This window comes from Amphiprion ocellaris, chromosome 1, assembly GCF_022539595.1.
Source record: "Amphiprion ocellaris isolate individual 3 ecotype Okinawa chromosome 1, ASM2253959v1, whole genome shotgun sequence".
NCBI lineage: Eukaryota > Metazoa > Chordata > Actinopteri > Pomacentridae > Amphiprion > Amphiprion ocellaris.
In genome coordinates this window covers 11,886,035-11,910,150 of record NC_072766.1, presented here as the reverse complement: position 1 = coordinate 11,910,150, position 24,116 = coordinate 11,886,035, and the positions used below count along the sequence as shown (strand labels likewise).

General features: G+C 40.4%; 1 long non-coding RNA gene across 8 annotated transcripts in view; it reads left to right on the top strand.

Annotated features, from left to right (window-relative positions):
* Positions 1 to 2,222: 2,222 nt before the first annotated feature.
* The window catches only part of LOC118471559 (uncharacterized), a 40,670-nt gene continuing 18,776 nt past the window's right edge, over positions 2,223 to 24,116 (top strand). For 2 of the 8 annotated variants that reach the window (XR_008602520.1, XR_004848892.2), the window contains exons 1-5: positions 2,224 to 2,688; positions 3,718 to 3,797; positions 4,735 to 5,087; positions 7,775 to 7,843; positions 12,469 to 12,530. This is a non-coding gene — a long non-coding RNA (uncharacterized LOC118471559). Of the gene's footprint in view, positions 2,689 to 3,717; positions 3,798 to 4,731; positions 5,088 to 7,774; positions 7,844 to 12,468; positions 12,531 to 24,116 lie in introns of all 8 variants that reach the window. The other 6 variants (XR_004848897.2, XR_004848890.2, XR_004848893.2 and 3 more) reach the window with 5 other exon arrangements.

Here is a 24,116-nt window from a genome sequence, read left to right as displayed (position 1 = left end):
TTCTCTCCCCTTTTATTTAGTCTCTGGCTGGTGGCAGGAGGGAACTTGCCATGCATTTCACGTTGAACTCTGAGTATGTTGCTATGGCGGTTGCTAGGGATTTAGCCTAGAGTGACGTGGAAAGTCCAAATATTAAAGGTGTCCTTCTGATGCAGAGGCAGTGGAAGCTGTGAGGAATGAGCAATCGCCTCAGAGAGAGTTTTTTTTTATGTGCCCTTTCATTATCATGCCTCTCTTTTGAAATAGCAGAATTGATTTTCAAAACACAAGGAAGGACTGCATATAAAGGCACAAGCCACAGCAAAAGGGAAAAACACTGTCTTTGCATATAGTGCTTGTTCATTCATTTTCTCATTTTGCCATCTGTGTACAAACCTTTTTCAGCATCCTCCTCATAATGAACACTGCAGTCATATTTATCTGCTAATAACCAAAAGGATAACAGAAAGTAACATTTAATGTGACCGTATTTTGTAACATCAACTCTTTTCTTTTCATTCTTAAAATGCAGTGTTCCGTGATTTTGATTTGAAATAATGTCCTTGGCAGTGGAAGATGTACAGAGGCCAGAAAAAATAATGAGAACATCTAGCAATATAGCAATATAAAATACCTAGAAGGGACATGAGCCACTCTTTTTAAGGGAAGTTCTTTATTTCTGCTTTTTTGAAAAGGAAAGCTGGAAGGAGATGTTAAGTATACTTTTCAGTTCACTGTGTTCAAGCTCTGGAAAATGTTAAATGCTTCGTTATTTTCATTAGATAGCCAAACATAATAATCTCTATTTTGCACAACTTGGAAGCTTTTATTCTTATAGATGTTGTTGTGCGGGCTGCACAGTGGCATAGTGGTTAGCACTTTCGCCTTGCAGCAAGAAGGTCCCTGGTTTGCGTCCCGGCTTTCCCGGGATCTTTCTGCATGGAGTTTGCATGTTCTCCCTGTGCATGCGTGGGTTCTCTCCGGGTACTCCGACTTCCTCCCACAGTCCAAAAATATGCTGAGGTTAATTGATTATTCTAAATTGCCCGTAGGTGTGAATGTGTGAGTGCTTGTTTGTCTTTGTATGTAGCCCTGTGACAGACTGGTGACCTGTCCAGGGTGTCCCCTGCCTTCGCCCGAGTCAGCTGGGATAGGCTCCAGCCCCCCCCGCGACCCTAGTGAGGATTAAGCGGTGTATAGATAATGGATGGATGGATGGATGTTGTTGTGCAAAGAAAGTCTCTGTAGATGAATATGATAATTGATGCCCTCGTCAAGTGCATTCTTGTGTCCTATATGTTGGGTTTCTTTTCAAAGTAGAATGTGGCATTGAATGCATTTATACTGTACTGCTGCTGGAATTCATAGTCAAAACACAGAAAAGTCACTTGAGCAGGTAAACTCTCAAATCAGCATGCTTACAGATGACTTTTATGTACTGTGTTAAATGCTTCATATGTTACATTATACAGCTGTAGGGAAAGACTTTTGAGAGTATTTAAGAAGAGTAAAATATTCTACAGTTCATTATTATTATTTGCTATGAGCCGGCTAAGCTAGTCATTGTAAGCAAAGCTGAACTTCACTGGTAAACTCCAACAAGCTTTATTTCCAGTACAGTAAGTTGAATAAAAAGCAAACCAGCAGGCTGTACTGTTACTTAGATATTTGTTGGTAGTAAATTATGGATAGCACTGTTCAATGAATGCACCTCAGCCAAATACAAAGAGGGGGAAATTATGCTTGTTTTCTGTCTTCATGTGTCTTTCAGATGTGAATGAATTAGTATCTTGTCTTTTTTCCTTCATATTCTGCTTAGCACATACATGGGAATGGCATTGATAAAACCTCAAAAAATAAGCCCTGTAGCAACTTTTATTTCCATTTTTTGTTGATTTGGAGGAGCTCAGCAAGGCACATAACTTTAAGTGTTTAAAAAATGGGGAAAGCATTTACTTTTAGCATCGCAGCTTTAATTTAAAGTTGTTGACTGTTTAGGTATAGGATAACTTCAATTTCTGAAGTTGTTTCCAGACATTAATCTCTCTCATTATCCTGCAAATTGGTAGCAGAACACTCATAGTCTTACTAAAGTGCCAATGATAGCTGTTTGCTATCCATAATATCTTTGATTGGATGTTTGAATTCTTCTAAGTGCTTTGCTCTGTGTATGTGACTGCTTGATGTGAAGCCTTATTAAGCCTGTGACAATCAATAGCAGCCTAAATGACGATGTCTATTGCCTAACTCTAAGGCTCAAGGCCTGGGGAGGGAAAGACCTGCAGTGCCCTTCCTCCCACCTTCCTCTTGTGCTGCCTTTCCCTGTGTAGCAGTCCACAGCTGTAGCAGCCATCACACAACCTCAGGCAGGCTAGTTAGCCCAGAGAAAAGAGCCTGAACCCCCGATCAATAACTTTAGTCTTGTCTGCCTAATTGCTCATTGGTCAACATTGGCGCCAGACTATATGTAAGTGATGTTCCCCCGAGTGATCGACTTCGGCTCCATTTCCACCACTTCCCGCCTAGTGTTGGGCTTACGGTCTGCCCCTCTCTTTTCTTGTGTTCTCGCCTCTGTTCACCCATGTTCGGAATGGAGAAATCTTGATCTGATCGGCTTCTCCTCAGTCCTCTCAACGGGATGAGACCGTCCAGAGACTAGAACAAGACGTGCCGCTCTCTCACCAGGCCCGTGACTCCGAGGCTGCTCAGGTAAATATCCGGGTTTAATGACGAACAGGAAGATTAGCCAGTTACTCCCGCTCGCAATTTCAATGAGCGCCAGGAAATTAGCCGGTCTCGTTTGGGGTTTTCTGAACGCCTTATTATATGATCTAATGCAGACGCACTTTATGAGCATGGTGCAGAGTATGGAGAGGGCAGTATTGATTGTACTCATTGTGAATTATGTGAATAGATAAAAGTGTGAGTGTGCATATATATTAGGCAATTATGCGCTCAGGTGCTAATGTAAAAATTCTGCTGAATAAATATGAAATATGCCTCTATCAGCATCCAACTTGTGTCCCCTGACACTAGTCATTTGAGATGATAATTGGGATGCTATGTTTGCCTTTTTCTGATGAGACGAGATATTGTGATAGCTTTCCTCAGCCTCAATTTAAATGTGTATTGATCAGTGTGAGGCTCAGGAGCTCAAATCAAAACAGCAGTACAGCCGCGCACACTTGCATATACTCTTTGTTTTTCACAGTATATTTCAAAAATTCTTAAAATTTTTGGACATAAAACATCCGTTACCATGTCACTTAACATAAGAAGCTCATTTGTATTTGTTCTCGCCCTCTTTTTCCAGTAGTAGTGGGCTAATGTCATGATTTAAATGAAGTATTGATCAGTTTAGGAGGGGAGAATAGAGAGAGAGGGAGCGATTGTGAGGGAAAGAAAGCAAGACCAGGGTTATCGGTGTGGATCGCACACAGAAAGAGAGTGCTAACGGATGAGACACGTTTTAAGCGATTCCGTGAAATGGATTTCTGCATAATCTGTATATTTAATTCAGGAATTACCGCCGGGCTCTTTTGTTTGACTTATTCCGAGAAGCAAAAATGGACTCTGAGATGACAACACTGCATGGAGCAGAAAAGGAATGGAAAGAATTTTTTTTTCATTCTTGTATTTTTTTTATTGTTTTCTTGGAGTATTTGCCAGCTCATATGCAGATGGTTAAATAACGATTTGTCTTGGTTTCCTGTCTGGGTCTCCATCTTGTCTGGTTAGGATTCCTTGTGCATCAGCGACACTGCAGCGACATCACACATACTGGACTAAAGCCTCTGTCCAAGTGAACCAGGAGCTAGGTCTGTTTGTCTTCCGCTTGCTATCCTCCCTTCCTTTCACCCAAGCTCCCTCCTCTTCCTCTCTCTCTCTCACTGTCTTTGACTTACTCTCTCCCCCTCCATCCCTTCCTCTCTTGTGATTTAGCACAGGAAGGTTGTATTAATTAGTGCCTGTTTAATATTGTTGGCACTCTTACTGGGCAGGCGACAGTTTCCATTTTGTCTATGTAATGTTTATCTCACCATTTGCTAGACATCATAGCTACATAGCTGTGTGTTCTATGGTAGCATTACTTTGGGATTCCCAGCATTTTTTTTTCTGTATTAACTATCACTCGGACTGTTACACTCAAAGACTCTGTTGTCTTTTAAGAGTAATTGTGTTGAGATAAGTTTTACCTCATCAGTTTTAGTGTAGATTTTCTATGCATTGAGAACGTGTTCTGATGGTACCACTAAGATTTTACCTGATATTTTATTGTCATTATTTTATTTAACATGAACTGTACAATTCTTGCCTGTAAATCTTCCTGATTTTTCAAGCAATTACTTTTAGTTTGCTCCATTTTTAATGTTTAAGTCGACAGTAACTAATCAGCTGCTCCTTTCTTAGAATAAAGAATCAATGCTAGCCATCAATGTGTATTGTTTGTTATTTCAATGTGTATTATGAAACATTTGTTTTGAAAAAATATTGAATTTGGTTTGGAGAAAATTCACCTTCTTCCGCTGCTGTCCTGATGAGACACAATTAGCAGATAAAGGCAGATAGGCCTGTGATAAACAGGACTCTGCCTGCCTTTATTTCAGAGTATCTGCTTAGGACGATGGGGAACCATGGTGCATTTTAGCCTCAGCTACAGCGTGAGCAGGTTGGCTGCGCAGAGAGGGTAGTCTCTGTGTACTGGATTGATTTTTCTCCTCTTCTCGGCGCCCTGCCTCCTCTGTGGTTCAGTAGCTGGACATCCTGAAGCAAGGATCTCTCAGTCACTGCCTGACCTGCAGAGGGCTGATTGGATCTCGAGAGGAACAGTCGTATGCAGGAAAATCAGAAGGAGCTTCAGAGCCTGACTCCACAGGCCCAGGAGCTCCAGAGCCAGGTATAGTGCTGCTGCTAAACCCAGGTTTTTCCAGCAGGCCTCAGACTCAAACCCATCATGCTTCATGCAGCCATCCCCATCAGTGCATTTTGAGCAGAACAGCATTTTGTGGAGCACATTTGAAATGTTTCCATCCCAGTGTTTCTTCATATTGATTGAATGCATTTTTGTTTGTGCCATCTAATCTGCTTCGAGAGGTTACAAGTAAAATGTAAGTGTGTATTCTCTGCTAATTCTGTATTGTGAGCTTTTGCTTCCTTGTAGCATGTATGACTCGGAATTGCTCAATTAGACTATAATCCTGAATGTCGGGTTTCTTTTTTTTCTTGAGCATCAGCAACTTTTCTTTGATGTTTCATAAGTTTTTTTCACCATACATGGTGTGATCAAAAAGTCACGGGACTGTTTGTGGTGCACATGCACAGAGTGTATCACACATGTGCGAGCACTAACTTTCACAAGTCAAGTGACACTGTACTATCAACAGCAGGGCTTAGGTTATCCAACATTTGCGTGACCTGTATGGGGTGCGCACTTCCCATTTTTTCTATGGGATGCAAAATGGAGCTGAGAAGAACCTTCACATCATCAAAGATGACCCAACTCTCATTTTGAGGATCATCACTGGTGATGAGAAGTGGGTCTGTGGCTTCCACTAAGAGACTAAACAGCAGGTTTCACAAGAAGCTCTCAAAACTCTTGAATCTTAAACCTGTACAAAACAGCACAATGTAGTCAAACATATACTTGTTTTCTTCAACCTTCATGTTGTTGTGCAATGTGAATTAGTCCCCAAGAGTCAGCATGTCAGTTGTACTGTAACATCTCCCAAGGGAGGAAGTTAAATCAGGTATTTGTGATTTTTGTAGACACGGTATCTGAACTTTTTGATCACACCTTGTACTCCTAGTTGCTATCGACTGTTCTGTCTTGGTCACTGTAGTTGCTCGCCTCTTTGGGTCTGACAAACCAGTCATTGCTTACTGATGTACGGCGCAGCAGCACATGAATGTCACCACAGTCACCAGATTTAACACTATGGTATATTTTGAAATACAGAGAAAATCATCTGGTGGTGACAAGTTTAATCACCGTAGGGTGAACTTGAACTAAGACTAGAAGGACATGAAGATAACAATATTTATGTAAAGGTCCCACACTCCAGCTTTAAGAATGAGTCATTAGTAATCAAATATGTAAGCATGTCATTACTAATCTGTGATGTGTTTAAGTACACAAATGTTTTGCAGAAAGGCAACACTGTACATCACAGACATGTAGGCGGAGATGTAACAGTGGAGTAAACAGACCAACATGTTCAATATGGCAAACAGGCGCTTCGACAAATTGACAGACAAAAAACACCCAGGATTTTAATGATCGATGACTGTGGCTTTTGACATGTGTTCAGAGAAAAAACTGCTGCTTGACACTTTCCCTGGAGAAAAACACAGACCAATCTGAATCACTGACTGTGTTGATTGCTGGTGACTGTGTCACCTGTTGCTAAGCCTCTGGGCAGATTCTGTTTGTGGTGTTCAGTCACAGCCTGAGGTGTCATCTTAGTCACACATTGTTGACTGGAACATTGACAGTGCTGTCTTCCCCACTCTCTGCTTAGTTCCTCTGTCACCCTAATACTGTTAGAGACATCGTTGACTATAAGAATCCCTCACCATTTTCACTCACTTTTACCAAACTGCCTCTCATTAAAACACTCTGGGAGTAGCAGACTGTAAATCGTTTCTGGACTTAATTTCTGTCCATTAAAGATTGAAGATGTGCTGTGGTGTTTTTGGCCATGAGTGACACTTAAGGACAATGTTTTTATGTGGTTCCTGTAATTTGAGTTTTTTTACTTTTGTATGATAAATATGCAAATACACAGACCATGCATAAGATGCACATAATTCAAAGTGCAGATGTAGGTTGGAAATGCACATATTTTTTATAGCTCAAAAATATATGTAGTGTTATTCTGCTCTGTGGAACTTTGTCTTGTGTTTCAGTAGATCGCCCAACCGTGGATTATGTGCACTTCAGTGTTATTGGCCCGTAGTAAGGCGATCTGTACTAGAGTAAAGGTGCATCACTGGACAGTTTAGTTTCTTTTCACAGGACTAACAGATTATCATAATTATGAAGGAATTTGAAAATTTCAGCTCTAATACATTCACATCCATTTTCTCTACCAACCTGTTTAATAAAAGGTTCCTTTTAATTTTGTTAGTTTGTAAGATGCTTGTATTTATCTAAAATGTCATGTTTTCTGATAAACATTTAAGATCTCCTGATAAATTCCAACACACCCAAGCTCATACCTGTTTAAGTTGAGCATAATATCTACTACAGTGTTACTGCCAGCCTAAAATTCCTTCTTGACCAATCAAACCAACTTGAGCGTTTTTATTGTCCAGAGTTGCAGTAATGTAGGGTAATCCATCCATCCAGTGTCTATCGCGGAGGGGCTGGAGTCTATCCCAGCTGACTTAGGGTGAAGGCAGGGGAAACCCTGGACAGATCACCAGTCTATCACAGGGCTACATAGAGAGACAAACAATCCCTCTCGCATTCACACCTACGGACAATTTAGAGTTACCCATTTACCTCAGCATGTTTTTGGACAGTGGGAGGAAGCCAGAGTACCTGGAGAAAATCCACACATGCACAGAGAGAACATGCAAACTGCAGGCAAAGGAAGCGAAGGGAAGGCTGGGATGCGAACCGGGGATCTTCTAGCTGCAAGGCAAAAGTGCTAACCACCAAACCACTGTGCAGCCCCACGGAGGAGGCATGTCAAATGTCAAAGACTTATACTCAGGTTCTGTACACATTATTTGGATTTTAATAGGCTGTGATACCGTATAATCTTTTATTTCTCTGTTATGTCTTCCTCAGCTAAAGTAATTGGGTCATCAGGCAACGATGGAAGCATTGATGGAAAGTGAGCAGGAGTGGAGAGCTCAGGTGAGTTCAATACTTCATTCATTCTGACCAGCACACTTCCATATGTACATTCACATATACACATCTTCACAGACTGTACACATACCTGCGTACTAAAGGAGCAATCACTCAGAAAAAGGTGTCTGAACCAAGATTATGTAGCCACTCATATATTCAGTCCTGTAAGTCTTCTTATCTATACATTTTGTAAATCTGTCTCTCAGTGCATACTATAGCTGCTTTATTGCTATGTAGATTTACTTACATACTATAATCAAGGTTCTAATGATCATGAATTCTGGCTTTACATAATGTAAGTATTTGCCTTGCCCCAATGTGTGCTTCTTATGTATTACCATACATTTGAGTCACAGAGGTAATCATTAGTTTGTGTAAAAGATTATCACCCCAGGATGTTTGAAAAACCCTGAAGATCTTTTAAAAATGCATACTGCTGCTCTAACAGTATTTTCAGGATCCTCAAACACTTTGGATGTGAAATATTTTTCTGTCCAATAATAGGAAAGACTTGTTCCCCAATTGTGATTCTTTTTTTCAAATCACTTAGTTAAGCTTGTTTAAATTCAGGATATGTCGTTAAGATTTTGTTCTCCTCTGCAAAAGAAACCTGAGAAAAAGTGATAGATACACAAGATCAGAATAATAATATCCATTATTCATCCATTATTCATGCAAAACATTACTCACATAGCCACGCTTTTTAAAATAGCCATTGATTATTAGAAAGTGACCGAGGAATAGTCTAACAGATGAATGAGTGCGTCCAGCTTCAAGCTGTGTTGCAGCTCATTACTGTAGTAAGGTGCATTGTTCTGGAACCAGATCAGTTGGTAAGAAGAACTTTTGAACCCAGTCTTCCCTGTGATCTGATGTCATGGTTGTTAGCAATGAACTCACATGAAGATGTTAAACATCTCAGCAGCTTAGATTTCAAGTCATTATAAATGAAGACACAGTTATGCTGATGTCTTCTAGATACAGCATTTTCCTATAACTTAGCAACTGAAAATGTATGTTGTGTAAGAGTAGAGGCAGCAGCATGATCATACAGCATACCTCTATAATCACATCTAGGCACTGTGATGGATTGTATAATGTTTGTTGTGGTATCCAACTTGAGTTGATATTCAGTATGCCTTCTGCAGTGCAATCTGTTATCTAAGTAAAGTACAAGAATGAATAATGCAGTACCTGGTCTAAACTGGTGGTTAAATCTGTAACCCTCAAGTATGCTAATACATTAGAAGCTCAAAATACTGCTATTGTCTGAATATAATGTAACAGAATATTGACCATGTGGTGAAAACATCTTTTTTGGGGAATATTTTACACTATATTTACTATATTTTCCACTGGTGATTACTGAAGGCCATATTATGATCTAGGATTCTTGTCTGTATGGCAAGGAAAGCACACATGCAGAAATTTGTGTTCATGTATTAAATAAAGGGAAACTGACTTTATATATCAAAGACTTTAGACAGGTCTTGGGGAGCACTGCTGCGTCTTTGACAAGCATCGTGTGAAGCCTTTTTCTGTGAAAAATCTCATTATCTAAAAGCATTGGTTGTGGCTGAACAGTAACATTTAAAAGTGATTTTTTTAAAAGAAATCTGAAGGTGTGGAGTGGTTGTAGGCTGCTCCTCATCTCTGTGTGAGGCTACCACGACGACATCTCTGACTGAACTCCGTCAGTCGAAATGCATTGTGTAATATAGGTCAGGTTTTGCAAAGGAGAATGCCTGGAATAAAGCAGAAACACTGTTGAATTTTGATTTAGATTTTTCTTTAACTGAGCTAAACAGTGCATATTAAATGAAGTCTCCGCGTGAAGTGGAGTTAATATACTTGCCCAGCACTACAGAGACATGATTTCAGTTTTTAACAGAAGTCCTTGGCCAGACAAGAACTAACTAAAATCACTGCCTAAAGAGGATTTTAGATAACCAAAATAAAAAGGAGAATGTAAGCCACAAAACTAATATGAAATTGAGTTACAGGAGAAGTGGCTTAGTTTTTGTTTGGCCTTACATTCTCTGTTGCTAAAACATAAGTATTAAAAGTAAAAATGATGAACATCACATATAATGGAGCAAGAACACAAGCTCAGCAACCAGACTATTCAGTCTATGAAACCTGTCACAAAGTGATTCTGGGTCAGCTGTACAAATCTGCCTCAGCCCAACCTTTGCCTCTTAGAAGTTCCTGCAATCAAGGTGGCAGTCGAGTCGAGATGAAGGAGGAAAGAACAGAGGACAGAAGTTTGATTTTCTCTGTAGGTAGACTGCTAATTACAAAGTTTCAACCAACTGTGGGCTTTGTGCCTGAATACTTGAAAGTATTGGAAGGAAGAATTGTAGTCTGTAAGTTTGTAGTCTGCTGATTAAGAATTTTTTTCTCCTATTAGTGGTCTAGCTCTAAATGTGACAGTAATCCATTTATTCACACATTCAAAATGCAAAAAATCTAGGAGGAAACTGTAGTTGACACACGTGTGTTTCAAACTTTTCACACTTGTTGCTGTCAAATGGAAAAAGCAATTTACAACACTTTGCCAAATATGTGAAAAATACAACATATATGTACTTTGAGGGAACCACCTTCCTATTAGTGGGTTCAGATACTTCAGCCATTGTTAATATTGTAGGTGTGGAAAATCAAGCGTACAGCCACACGATCTCTGCTGTTAACAGAATAACAATAACATCAGCAACAATAAGGGCTTTTTGTTATTTGAATGTGGCTTTTTTTTTTTTTTTTAAATAGAAAACCACCTTTCAAATAAGTCAGTTTTCAAGTGCCTGCCTGTGTGTCAGCTGAATGTGCTGTTGTAAAGGAAAAGATGAGAGCAATTCCATTTTAATGCTTTTGGTTTTGAATGAGATGTTTGACAGTCACATTGAAATGTAATGTTTGCAGCACATAGTTTCCATTTAGCGTGCACATTTGGCTTTATGCATGCATATATATGTCTACTAGTTGTACATCCTCTTTTGGCAGTTTCTCCATTAACCTGGATGAGCAGGTATTGCCATTTAGGAAGCCGGCACCTCTCAGGACTACTAATAACAGGGAAATTGAGCGTAGACATTGACTTGAAATGACAATGTGTTAGGATTTACAATGACCAGATTTCCATTGATTTCCAGACCTAGGGATGAACACTGGTCCCACTCTTCATACATATACCCATCTTTCTGTATGGTTGTCATGGGTGAAGCAGTAATCGCATAGACATACTCTTCACAGAGGGCAGCAGCAGGCAAAACAGCTGGATGGAACACAGATGTAAGGATCTGGTGGACCACCTGCTGTAAAGACAGAGGAGCATCAGGATAGGACAGCAACTTACATAGGGACTGATAGCCTTCTAGAATAATACTTAAGTAATATAAGGATATGTAATTGAAGCAAGTCAAAAATCTCATTCTGACATCCAAAATGTTGATGAACAGTTTATTGCGTCCTAATCACAAATGCAGTTTTCTATGCTGTGACTTTATATCATCTGTGTTGCATATCTGAGCATAAATCAGGTACTGAAAGCGAAATATTTATATAAAAAAGTAAAGAAATCCTGGAAATGTATATTTGTTGGTGTATAATTGCTATTTATCAGCCAGTTTGTAGGTTGCTAGACTAATGTTATGGTTGTTGTGGTTAATAATTAAAAACAACAATGAATTAATCGCTAAATTACATAATAAAAGAAAGCTACATTGGCAGCATTGTGGACAAGCAACAGCACCAACTTGGCTTCACAAAAGTAGTCAGAGTTATTACCAGTGCCATCTGTCTACAGTGTATATACATTTCTTTGCATTAGTGCCTTAAGTTTAATGCATTGCCTCTCTCTCAGACATCCATTACAGCAACGCTACATTATTCTTATTCACTGGAGGTTTAGGAAATTGTATGTGAGAGAAAAGACGGTTTTATGTGTGTTTGTGTGTGACGGCGCAGGCATACAGTGGAGGTTCTGTTTTTATTTTATTCATGCACATGTGAATTTATTGGTGTGTGTGTGTGTGTGTGTGTGTTTTTGCGGGCGCATGTGGGTTTCTGGTATTCGTCTCCTCTGTTTCCGTGTCACCTTTGTTGACTTTGTCTCATCCTGCAACACTGTGTCCTCTGCTTTAATGACGCATATATCCTATCTCCAGTCGCTGCCTAATCCCAGCAGCGCTAGCTCAGGAACAGATTACTGTTTCCAGACACCAGAGGAGAGAAGAGCAGAGGAGGGTGGGGGTTGGAGGGCAGAAAGAGATGCCTCAGTGATACAATATACAGAGATCGAGGAGGTCAGCCGGTGCAATGCATTTGCACACATATCCTTGTTAGTCAGCATATTTACAGTAGATACATCCTCTAAGGTGTTTCTCATTAGTAAATACAATCGCTGCCTTTGCCTTTGTGTTGTCATACCACATTTACCCATTAACTAAAAATGACCACTGACTTTTTCCGTTTAAATTGATTTGTCTCGTACACAGCCAGTACGATGCAGTTGGCAGTAAAAACAAATGCCTAGTGTAAGAAAATACAATATGAAATGCAAAGGGATGTTGTAAAAGCAAGACACTGGAAATATTACTGATTGTTCTGCTTTTTTCTTCTTACTCCAGACTGAAGCTAAGATCCTGCCACTACATCCAGAGGTGTCCAACATGGCTGCTTTCATTAGCAGGTACAGTTCTGCCAACTGCTTAGATAGACCTCAATCACCAAAATCAGAAAAGTGATTTTTTGGGGGGTTAGAACATACTCCAAAACATATCCGTTTACTCTCAAAATTCATAGTTCCCATTCTAGGATCACAGTTTTCTATGTTTACTCTTTGCTCAGCCTGTCACAGACACTCTCTGGCCTGCTGGACTTCTGCACAAACTACAGGATGTCCCTAAAGTCTGGACATATAGGAAATCTCATTAACTATAATTTTTTTTGCCTCTGCAGATTAAATATGGCTTTGGCGAAAGATTAAATTCATCTGCTATCTTTTGACTTGTCCATCCTTCACGTCCACTGAGAAGTACCAGTTCAACTCTTTCTTCTTTGGACAAAGCCATATTTAATCTGGTTTCCTGTGTGTCCAGACTTTAGGGACACCCTGTAGTAAACACATTCAGTGTGGTTTGCTGCAACTTGGTTCTCGGGCTTGTGCTTCTATATACACCTAATTTTGCTGCTTATTCAAAATACAGTCAATATGAAAGCATGAATAAGGTGGAGAGAACCCTTCTACGTATGGCTATTTTGTGGTTAATTGGAGTTTCTCGCTGACTTCTCGTGCAGGTGTAAATAATTGGGAATGATTTGTGCTGAAGTGGTGTTGTCTGTCCGGCAGCTGCTGTCATCATGCCAGCTGCCTCCTAAGAACATGACTTTTAGGACCAAATGATTGCTAGTAAAACATTTGATTGAGAGAAGAAGAGAGTGAGAACCATAAACAGGCAGAATTCTGCCCTTTAATTTCACCATCTCCAGCGAATTGGTTTTGCTGTGCTGTAGAGTAGGTCCCACACACAAGCAGTTTAGTTGTCTGCCCAAGGACTGAAATTTAATTTAGCCAGTGTGTTGTCAGTGTGTTTGTGTATGTGTGTGCTTGTGTGAATACATCTGACTGTCTTTGTCTGTGTCTGTGTGTCTGACTGTATGAGTCTGGAGTTTGGAGTGCCTCTGTGTGAAAAAATTAGCTTTGCATGAACTGCATACATAAGAGCTTGTGCTGTAGCATTAGTGTGTGTTTGCTGTATTTTGTGCTTTTTTATTCCTTAGTGACTTAAACATTTGACACTGCCAGGTTATACTGAGGCGTTTATTTGCTCTGTATGCTGCTCTGTTTTTTCTGGATTTGAATTCCTTCTTGTGTTGTTTTTTTTTTTTTTTTTTCAATTGATATGTTATCACTGTTTTAACCTGTAAACCTGCAAATGCCTCCAGTTACTGTTGGCATCATCAGTTTGTTGTAGAAAACTTTTTGGCAGTATTTTTTCTGTTGAGTGTATGCTGATCGTATGCTTAGAAAATACAGCAGCTGAGTAGTTTAACAGCGGTTGTGTTGGTTTTTCGCTGTGGCTAGTTTGAAACAGTACTTTGTGTGTACGTGCGTGTCTGTTTATGTGTTTAGGTGCGGGTTCCTGATGAAAGCCTAGAGCAGAAGCATATATCAGAGCTCCAGCACTAATAAAAGGCCAGCAAGCTGTGCTCCTCTCCTTCTGGGAACAGCACTGCTTTTTACTGCCTCTCTGACAGCAAGACAAAGTGCCCTTCCAATTAGAAAAATATTTGGCCGCATACCTACCAACAGTGATCCTAGGTTTTTATTTTTCATGCCATTTGATCAGGAATCCTTGATATTTTTAGTGTGCTTTCTTATCATCATGTCCTGGGTATGCACATGTTAATATGTACCCCCAGCTGCACCATTATCCTGTATAATGAAATAACGGTGGCTTTTTTTTTGGTGTCTCTTTTTATTATTATTTTGGTCTTTGTTTCATAAGGGTGGGGCTGCGTGCAGTTATGTTTTGGTATGGGTTTGAGAATAAGACTCTATGTGTTTTAGCATATTGCATGAGGGGATTCATGCTGCTGTGTGTGTTTGGGTTGATGTCATTCTTGTTGCCCCTGTCATCCATCTCTGCCTCATACAGAGAAGTGTGCATATATACTTAACTGCTGATGCTAGTCCCCATCTCTGTTTAAGAATACTGTAGATGTTTTTTTTTTCTCCCCTTCTTTCCAGAGAGTGCATTAAAATTAAATTCTCTCTTGTTGTTGTGAAAAGAGGCACACGTAAAAAATAATTGGCTGTAGGAGAGAACAAAGGGCTGGCCCCTCTCTCCTCCCTGCACACCGCAGCCAGGCATTAATACCAAGCCTGCTGCATTGTTCTGCTGTCTGCAGCCATCCCCCTAGCCAGACACTCAGCTCTGGAGAAGTCACTTTTAATGTCTGATAATCAAGGTGAATTTTCAAAAAGCTGCCATTTTCAAATGATGGTGTATATATTATGTGTAGATGGGAGTTCAGGAGCATAGGAGCCCCGCTCAGTGAGAGAGGCAGCATCAGTGATGCGAAGTGAAAGAGAGACACCTAAAGGCCACCAGGGGAACTGCTGGTTGATCTGAGCTCTAATCAGAACTCTGTGAAGGACGGAAGCCAGCTGGAATATCACTGTTGCTGCTGAAATCGGCCTGATAATTTGCTTAAATTTTACTGAGCACGTTTTTTCAGGGGTTTTTTGTAATTAGCACCTCAGTGCTTGCTACAGTATAAAACTCATAGTCCAGTAGTGCAGCATTTGTATGTGTCTCCTGTGGCTGTGAAGTGTCAGCTTAATATATTTCTAGAGTACAGATGCTGCCTACTGTTGCCCCTTGCTGAAGGGAGCCCTTGTGCAGTGTTATTGGGGAATCAGGCATCCAGCAGCAGAGCAGTGGAGCTCCATTTTCCTGCTACAGGGCACAGACTCATCTTCCTCTTGCTCCTCCCATCCCCCCTTTCCCCCACCACTAGGTATGATTATTTCTCCTCCGCTCCACCGCACCATTATATTCCAGGTCTGCAGTTACCCCTCCCTGCTGTCATTTTTCATGGCATGTTTTTGCTCATGTGCAGTGCTGCACATTTGCACTGTGCCTGTGCAATATGTTAAGGAGGTGAATATATGCAGTGTGCAGAATGTAATAAGTATATATTTATTTTCTTTGCTGGTGATTTACTGGTTTTTCCGGTGCTTGAGAAGAAAGGCCGGCTCCAGCCATGTATCTTAACAAACATGACTGCTGCGTATGCACTCGCCTCCAAGGCTTTTTACTCACCGGGGAAACCAAATTATACATCTGAGGCAGACTGGTTGTTTTTCGTGCTATGACTGTTAAAAACCTTCTTAGTATTTTGGGGTCTAAGCTTTGTTAACACCAGCTGGGTAAAGTTTTGGTTCTGTATGTGGCATTTGCAGCAACGCTGATGGCCAATCAGGTGATCGGACTTGGTTTATGCATTGTTTGTACTTAAAACACCCCGCATATAAGTGACAGCAAACCAGCTAGCCAGCCACCATCAGCACAGTTTGATCTCGACCTTCTGTCTCCCCGTCCACTCTGCCTCCCACTAGTCCTGCACAAAAAAAAAAACAACAAAAAAACAGGCGTTATAGGAGTCTCCAAAATCAAAACGCAAATACACAACACACACACACGGCTGAAACTGACATTATGCTCAGAGGGGAAGTAGCTCTAACCCTGTGAAACAGTATGATTTAAATGGATTCTGTGCTGGGAGCAGCACGGTGCACAAGTCTCCCTCTGTGAGGCTGTCACAGTGGGAAACTTGCAGATTTGCAGAACAGACAATGAAAAAAACCTAACTCTTAAAGATACACTACCTAATTTTGTTATTGTGCCCAATACCACTCATAAATCCAAGAATTTCCTCTCAGCTCCCTGGTGATGAGTTTAAAAACATCAACAGTGAGCAGGAAAAAGGAAACAGGAACAGGAAATTTGGAGGCGATATGGGAATCTACAGTAACTGTAACAAAATCAGGGAGTCTGCTGCAGATATGACATAAAAATATCAATGTCGTTGTTAATCTGAAGCTGTCTCCCAAGAAAAGCCTATTTAAAATCACTAGTTCAGTATTTTGTGAAATGAAAAGACACTTGCTAATTTACATATGATTGTGTAGATGAACATTTATGTTTGTTTTTTCTCCTAGTTTGAATATTTTTGAATAACATAGTTTATCCTGCATCAGAATATACAACAATATGTTTTTGTTGTATTCAGTATTATAGAACAACTTCTATATAGTGTGTGTCCCAGCAGTGCACATGATATCATACCGTATCTTCTATCAAAAACAACTGTTATATTGTCATATCTAGCAGCATACAGACAATCCAAACGAGGAGGCTCAGATTGCATTTTTGAGTTGATTCATAAAAATCTACAAAAATGAATACATCTCAGGGCTTACGGTGCCAGCTGATATTGCCACACTATGTACCTGATACAGTGCCTTGATGTAACTTCTTTTTTTTTTTAAGATAACTCTGTTTTGCCTTCAGAGTGATTGCATAATAGCCAAGCATTCAAATGTGTGAGTGCTTTATTTGTTCCCCGGCAGTACTAGTGGTAGCATTATTTTTCTCTGGCTGGTTGGAGGGCATACTTTCAAAGTGTTGATCTCAGCTGTGGTGCAGAATAAAGACGGAGAAAGGAGGAGGAGAGGGCCGCAGGCATTCTGATGAAAGGATGTGTGGGGAATCTGGAGTGTGGAGAGAGAGAGAGGGAGCATTTTGCCAGTCCAGTGTGGCAGAGCAGGTCTGGATCTGTGCCAGTCTGGGCACTGTGCCCACGAGGAGGCAGTGTGTTAGCGCTCGCTGTAGCACCGAGAGACACGCAGATAGCAACAGAGCGACTGAGAGACACAAGTGTGTCCGTGGGGGGTGTCTGAGGCTGACTGGCAGCAGAGGCTTAGTCTGCATTTGCATGTGAAGTGGCCAGGTTGTGATGCAGCAGGAGAGTGGGAAACAGCAGGAAAAAAGAATGAGGAGGAAGTTCCTGGGCAGTGTTATGTCACCAGCTCCGTTGCTGATCACAGGCCTGGAGTTTACAAGCAACGCTGCTTAAACCTGCAGTCGAATTCGTATCCTGTTCTCACTGGCGAGTAGTCGATGGAACAACTGGCACAGTTCATTTAATCAGGCATTTGTTGTTTCTTTTAATCGTGCACTTGATTGTTGCTGTTAATTGCTTGGTCTACTGTTTCTTTATGCACTGCCTGAGTAAATACTTTGTCTATAGGACGCAAATGTTATCTTTCTGCTTTGTTTGCATTTACATATTGTTTGCCTTTCTACATATTATCTCTCTCTCTCTCTCCTCCCTTCCCCTCTCTCTCTCTCTGTTCTCCTCTTTGTATCCTTAAAATATTCTGCACACCCCTCAGCAGTTCCGCATGGCAGACAGCCCTAATATAATCTGTGCGTCTGAATTCTAATTTATACCGTCAGGATAAAATAAATAGTCTGCAGTTAATTATGGTGAGCCAGCTCCTAGCTTTGCCCCGGTGATTTATGAAGTGCACGTAGGCATTCTGCAACGCATTTTTCTTAATTTATTTTTAATCTGTCTTTCAATTAATTTTACTGCAAACGTCTTAATGATGGCAGAGGGCTGCGTTAATGAGGCCTGTGAGGTGAAATGAACAGGCACTCGCCGTTGTGGGGTGGAATTTTAGAGGTTTTGAGGATGGGGTCATGGAAAGGGTCTTGTACCAACAAAGAAGTTTAGTGTCCATCAGGTCTTCCCCTGCCTTGTTTTTACCCTAATCCACATCTTTTGCGTGTCTCACACGTGGCCAAGTGTTTTTCTGAGGAAAATGATCATTTTCTGGCTCCTTTGAAACTGTTTATTTCATGATGTGCAGCAGAGTTTTTTGTGCCTTATTGGACTTCCTCCTGTGAATACAATACAATGCAATACAATGTCAGTTGTTCTCAGTGATTGGCATCTTCACACCCACCATCACTGCTGTTTAAGCTTGTTCATTCAACTGTTGTAAAGGAAGTGTCACTCTATTCTTGAACTACGCCCATTTTTCTGGTGATTTTGACACTGCGTGATTGTCCAATTCGCACATCTTGTAGACTACTCACAAATACAGGCCATGAATAAAAGTCGTATTCACAGTGGAATTGAGTGAGCCGCTTTTTGTTCTTTTTCTTTCTTTCTTTTTTTTTTTTTTTAGTGACTAATGACTTCACAGTAAAGTAGAGATGTGATGCAGCTTCCATAGGCTGACTGATTGCTGACTGACCAGTTTCAGTAAGTGAATTTCACATGTTGCTGCTTAGTGTTTCTTTTGTTGCTTTTGTTTGCTTGTTCATATAGCCTTGTCCTTGTGTGTTTTGGCTCTTGGCTCTCTAGAAAAGGGAGAGAAAACTGCAGTCTCTGTCTCATAGACAAGAAAATGCCTCATATGATTAGAGGCATTTTATCCATCATTTCACCCTTTCTTGAATTAGACCAGTGCCTCTTCTGTACTTGTTATGCACCATCGTTTTCTTCCAATTAGCATGGAGCGTGGTTATCTCTGCGCTGGGAGGGCCTGGTGTGGGTTAGGCAGGAAGGTGGTGTAACTGTGGTGGTCAGTTCCCAGACAGCTCACATCAGCCTACCCCATTAGGGACATCCACACACAGCTCTCTGCATCAGGATGCTCTCATTTACTGCCTCCACATCCAGCCATTTATCTCTCTTTCCTCCACTCTCCCTCTCACTCTCTTCTTCCTCTCTTTTTAATTTTCCTCTCAAAAACAGATCCCACATTAAGCAGCCAAGCATGGCTGGGTGCAGTGCCTCTCCTGAAAGAGCAAAGGAATGATTTAATTTCTCCTCCTCTCCGTCTCTGTGGCCTCCTCTCCCTGCTCATACACAGATCATTACACACAAAGGCCTCATTTTCATCTCCCTGTGAGGGCACATGCAGGGCTTTAACTAGTCAGCCACGCCACGGCCATTGCTGACGATCAATACCTGTGGTCAGGACAGAGCACACAGTGCTTCCTAAATAGGTCCTGCAGGTCCAACCATAAAACACCTCTGAGGCCGTACATGCCACCCCATAAATCGCCTTTTTTTCTTTTTGGCTTTCATTCCTATGGAGGAGTGAGGAGAGCCAAGTCTATGTTGGATAGGATACGCATTGAGCTGGGATAATGATGATTACGAGGTCATGACTCTGACCAGAAAATACTGCAAAGCTACAAGTTCAGGCTAAGAGTTGACTTCTGATGAGCCCAGTTGGCAAAAGAACTTAATGGAGGCGACTTCTGAGGCAGTATTTCTCTGATACAGTCTCAAGCAAAGGTTTGGGCACCCATTGACAAACTGCATATTGTTTTTTTTTTTTTTTTAAGTAATACTGAGTAAAAAAAAAAAAAAACTGCAGAAAACAGACATTTAAAAAAACTCTCTTCAAATTTTAATGCCCTGTTACTTTTAATTGACTTGTTAAGTCTCGCAAGGCAGGTGAAAAGTTGGAACTCATTAGCACCAGTCTGCTGATGATGATTATAGAGCTGATAACTTCTTTTCAAACCTTTTGGTAATACTTAACAACCACAGGCTCCTCTAAGCAAACTAACGTAGGAAGTGAAAAGCAGAGGAAATTATCAACATGCTTCCAAACTTAAATTTCTACTGTTTGAATAGTTAACAGGAAGTGGCAGCTAAGGAGAACTGCGGATGTAAAGACAAGATCTGAAAGGCGGAAAAAACTTTCAGATAACACTGCATGTCTGCTGGGCAGAATGGCAAAGAAAAACCTGCTTATAACTGAAAAGGAGCTGCTGGAAGTTTTAACTGAGACACAAACAGGATCTACATGAAGGAGTCATTAGAGGGAAACCTGACCTGCCACCTCATCACAGAAGTCATCATCTGAAGCATGCAAAGCTCCATCATTTTAGAAACAAGTACTGTGGACAGATGAAGTTAAAATTGAGCACTTTTGTCCATATTCACAGTCAGTATGTTTGAAATATCAGCTAATTCTGGATGCAAATGTCAGACAATCAGGAAACTGAAAGCACAGTGATTCAAAGCATATCTCAAAATACTTGATGAATTTCTTCAAGAAACACAGCCACAATCTTGTAGTCTTCACAGGACATTGACTAAAGCATCACTGAAAATCTGTGGATCGTATCTCAAAGCTTGAAGTGATTTGCAAGGATGAATGAGGGGAAATTCCTAAATCAGTAATAGAAGGACAGGGTGTGATATCTACCAAAGGTTGATTATGAAATAGTGACATGTTCAAGCTTTTACAAACATCTTAATTAGTGTTTACTATTTAAATTTATAGAGTTTAGGGCGTAAAATGTTATGTGTATTAACAAACCAAACTGTTGAATACAACTTTATGTACTGTAAGCCAAACTAGCCACTGGTTGTATGCCTCCACCAACCAGTCAAGTTGGAGTTTATGTCCATGTCTATCCAGATTAATATCATATGTCTATAATGAAGACTGTGAATTGTTTAAGCTGATTGAAAGAAAGAAAAATCTGAGTCAACATCCTTCTATATGTTTACTTTTATGTGCTTAGTCAGTAAAGCTGATTCATAATTAAATAGATTAAATGCTCACTAGAATCACATTTAAGCCAGACTTGTTTTTCTTAACTGAAAACAAAGAAAACTTAATGTCAGAATGACAAGCTTAGTAATATGACAAACGTTGCGTGTGTTTGCAAAATAGTACATTCAAACTATGTCCTATGTAATCTGCTAAGACATCAGGACCTGCAGAGATGGTTTGATTTGAACAGTGAGCTACTCGCAAATGAGAACCGCTAATGAGATTTTACGCAGTTGGAACCTTAATGAAACTGAGATAAACTCAGAGGAATACTCAGTTCAAGTTTTTCTATATGGACAGCTCCCTATTTAGTTTGTAGATTGCGAGACTGGAATGGATGATATATGGACCAGATGAGAGTAAGTCTGGGGGCTGGTAGACTGAAACAGAAAAATAGATGTGTTTCTCATCTTGCTTTTGCCTCCAAGGCTCTCAACCGGCCTGATCCCTACATTAACCAAACAGATAGCCAACAACTTTAATTACCTTTGCATCCAGTCGCTCTCCCCATCCACCACTCCCCACTTCGCCTGTGCAAATGAAAGAAAGAGAGGGATAGAAGGAAGAGAAGCATAATTACTTATTTTACTGGAGTGCCGCAGAATGCCTTTTGCCAAATGACTCTAATTCCAAATGGTTAACAAGATTTTTCTTTTTAATAGAGCCGAATCCATGTGACAGCAAATTGCTTTCCTATTTGGGGCCTTAATGGCTTTCATAGTTTGCACTTCCAATAAGCAGTAAACTCGGAAATTAATATTGCACACTGTGTTATGATGCAAATGGGACCGAGATAGGAGAGCTGTACCTTCATGCAGAAACCTCTGATTAGATCCATAATTGCTCTGGCGGGATGATTTTTCCCGTTTGTTTGAGCTTATTCATTTATTTGTATAATTTTTGTCCACACGCTTCAATCCGGCATCGTTATCAGCGGCACATCTGCATTTCTGTATGTCGCCTTTCACTTTTGAATGACTTTTAATCAGTTGTAAAAGGAGACAAACATATTCACAAGCTTCCAAATGCGATAATAAAGTTCTGTGTAAAGTCCTGCCATGTTGCTGCTGAGCTTCACATTTCACACTTGGCTTCATATTAAACGATTCACAATGGAAAAAAATAACATTTAAGTATATCCTCAAGTAGGCTGCTTTTTGATTGAGGCAAAAGCAAAGAGCAAAAGACCACCTTCGTGCTCTTTTCTATTTCCAGAGCAGATTTGTATTAGTCTGCCGTTGACTGGCTCAGACTGGTTGGAGCCCTGCTTGCTTGCTGTACGAGCAGGAACAATCTAAAAAGATATATTTGTGCAAGGTGTTTCTTAATTAACTTTTGATCCAAGTCATTTCATTTCCAATTCCATTTTACACATTCTCAAATATTAATCCTTGTCTGTGCATAAGGTATTGTATTCTTAATAAGGGGATCACAGAGTGGGACACAGTTCACGCAGCACATATAGGTTCTTAGTTACCGGCACACAGATCAGAACATGTGCATATTTTTTATAGCTACCACTGAAAAAGCCTGAGCCTTTCTTATGTTACCCTACTGTACCTCCATCTTAATGAACAGAACTTCTGCTTCTCTGCTGTTTAACTTTTAACTTTCTAACATATTTTTATGTTTCTTACTCGTAAGAATCGTCCTGCTCCGTGGATATTGTAACACTGTCAGAGGCTTTCTTTCAAAGCTGATTTTGTAAACACTTACCTGGGCCTCCCTCAGCTCTGTGTACAGTTTTACAGGGCTGTCATTACTAAGAGAGGGTGTGACAACATGGGGTCTGACTGTGGTTACACCAGCAGACGTGAAACCAGTGTGACCCGCAGACAGAAATCACCAATAAATTCAGGTGGATCGGCCTGTGATTGCTACCAGCGATTGAGATTAAGTGTCCTTTGGTGTACAGGGCCTGAGCGTTGCAGCTCTTCAGCCACATATCGGTCACATGGCCACACATATACAGTCTGATTCTTTGCTGTATCACCATGGCAACCCTTCATTTCTTCTCAGCACGCTCCCATTTCACCTGTCATTCTGGTAATTGGCTCTGAATTTTTATATTTTTTTTACTTTTTTTGCATATCTAGAGAAAAAAGTCATGATAATCATAATAAGACAATATTTATGAACTCAGCGCTGACAGGCAAGTGTAGAAATGGGGGGAAAAAAACTAAGCTTTCATTAGACTAGAATATTAATGTAGCAACAGGGCTTTTTAGGGACTAATAAAGCTTGTTCTCCTTGTTTTCACAGGTTCCCACTCTGTGTATGAGCCACACTGCAGAGTGAATCTGAGTTTCGATTTGGTTTTAATTGGGTCACCCTCTCCTTCCTTTCTCTCCTCTCATGCTGCCTTTCCGTTGAACTCAGCTTAATTAGACCTACAAGATTGTGACACTACCAGAAACATATTATATCTGCTCTGAGTCTATTTCCATTGATGTTCTGTTTTTAGAAGTATTGATGGGACAAGCTATGTAATGACATTTACTATACTGCTGTAGTCATTAATGGCCCTAGGCCAGTGTTAGACTGTATGGCGACACAGACAGAAATGGATAAAAGGTTTTATGGAAATAAAAGATAGTTCCTGAAGGTGGAGATAGCTGGGCCTAATGACTGTTGCACCAGCTGCTCCTCATTACCAAGGTCGCTGGCATCGGGACCAGCTGAGATCTGCTAAATGGTCTATTGCCTTTAAAATGGCCATGAGCCCTTTCCATCAGTATTGCACTCAGTGACACCAAAAAGTCTGTGAAAATGCAGAGCAAACTTATATTTCCTTTCATTATCTTCATTTTAAAATGGTTTTCTGGCGGGCCACTGTCAGAAAATGTGTGCAGTCATGCTGTATTTACACGGCAACCGCATGTTTATATCACAGTATGCCAGAGAATGCATTTTCTTGCGTGGTCATGGTTGTCTGAGTGATAATTATAGCGAGAGACATGTCAAACTTCTCCTATTAATTTCATGAAAAATATTTCTTTTCCTATGGAGCAGCAGCAGCAGCAACGAGGCATATGCAACTTTATTTTTCTAATTTATGAGCTCCCTCCAGACCTTATTAGATTTTCAACTATCAAAAGTTATGTTACAGCACTC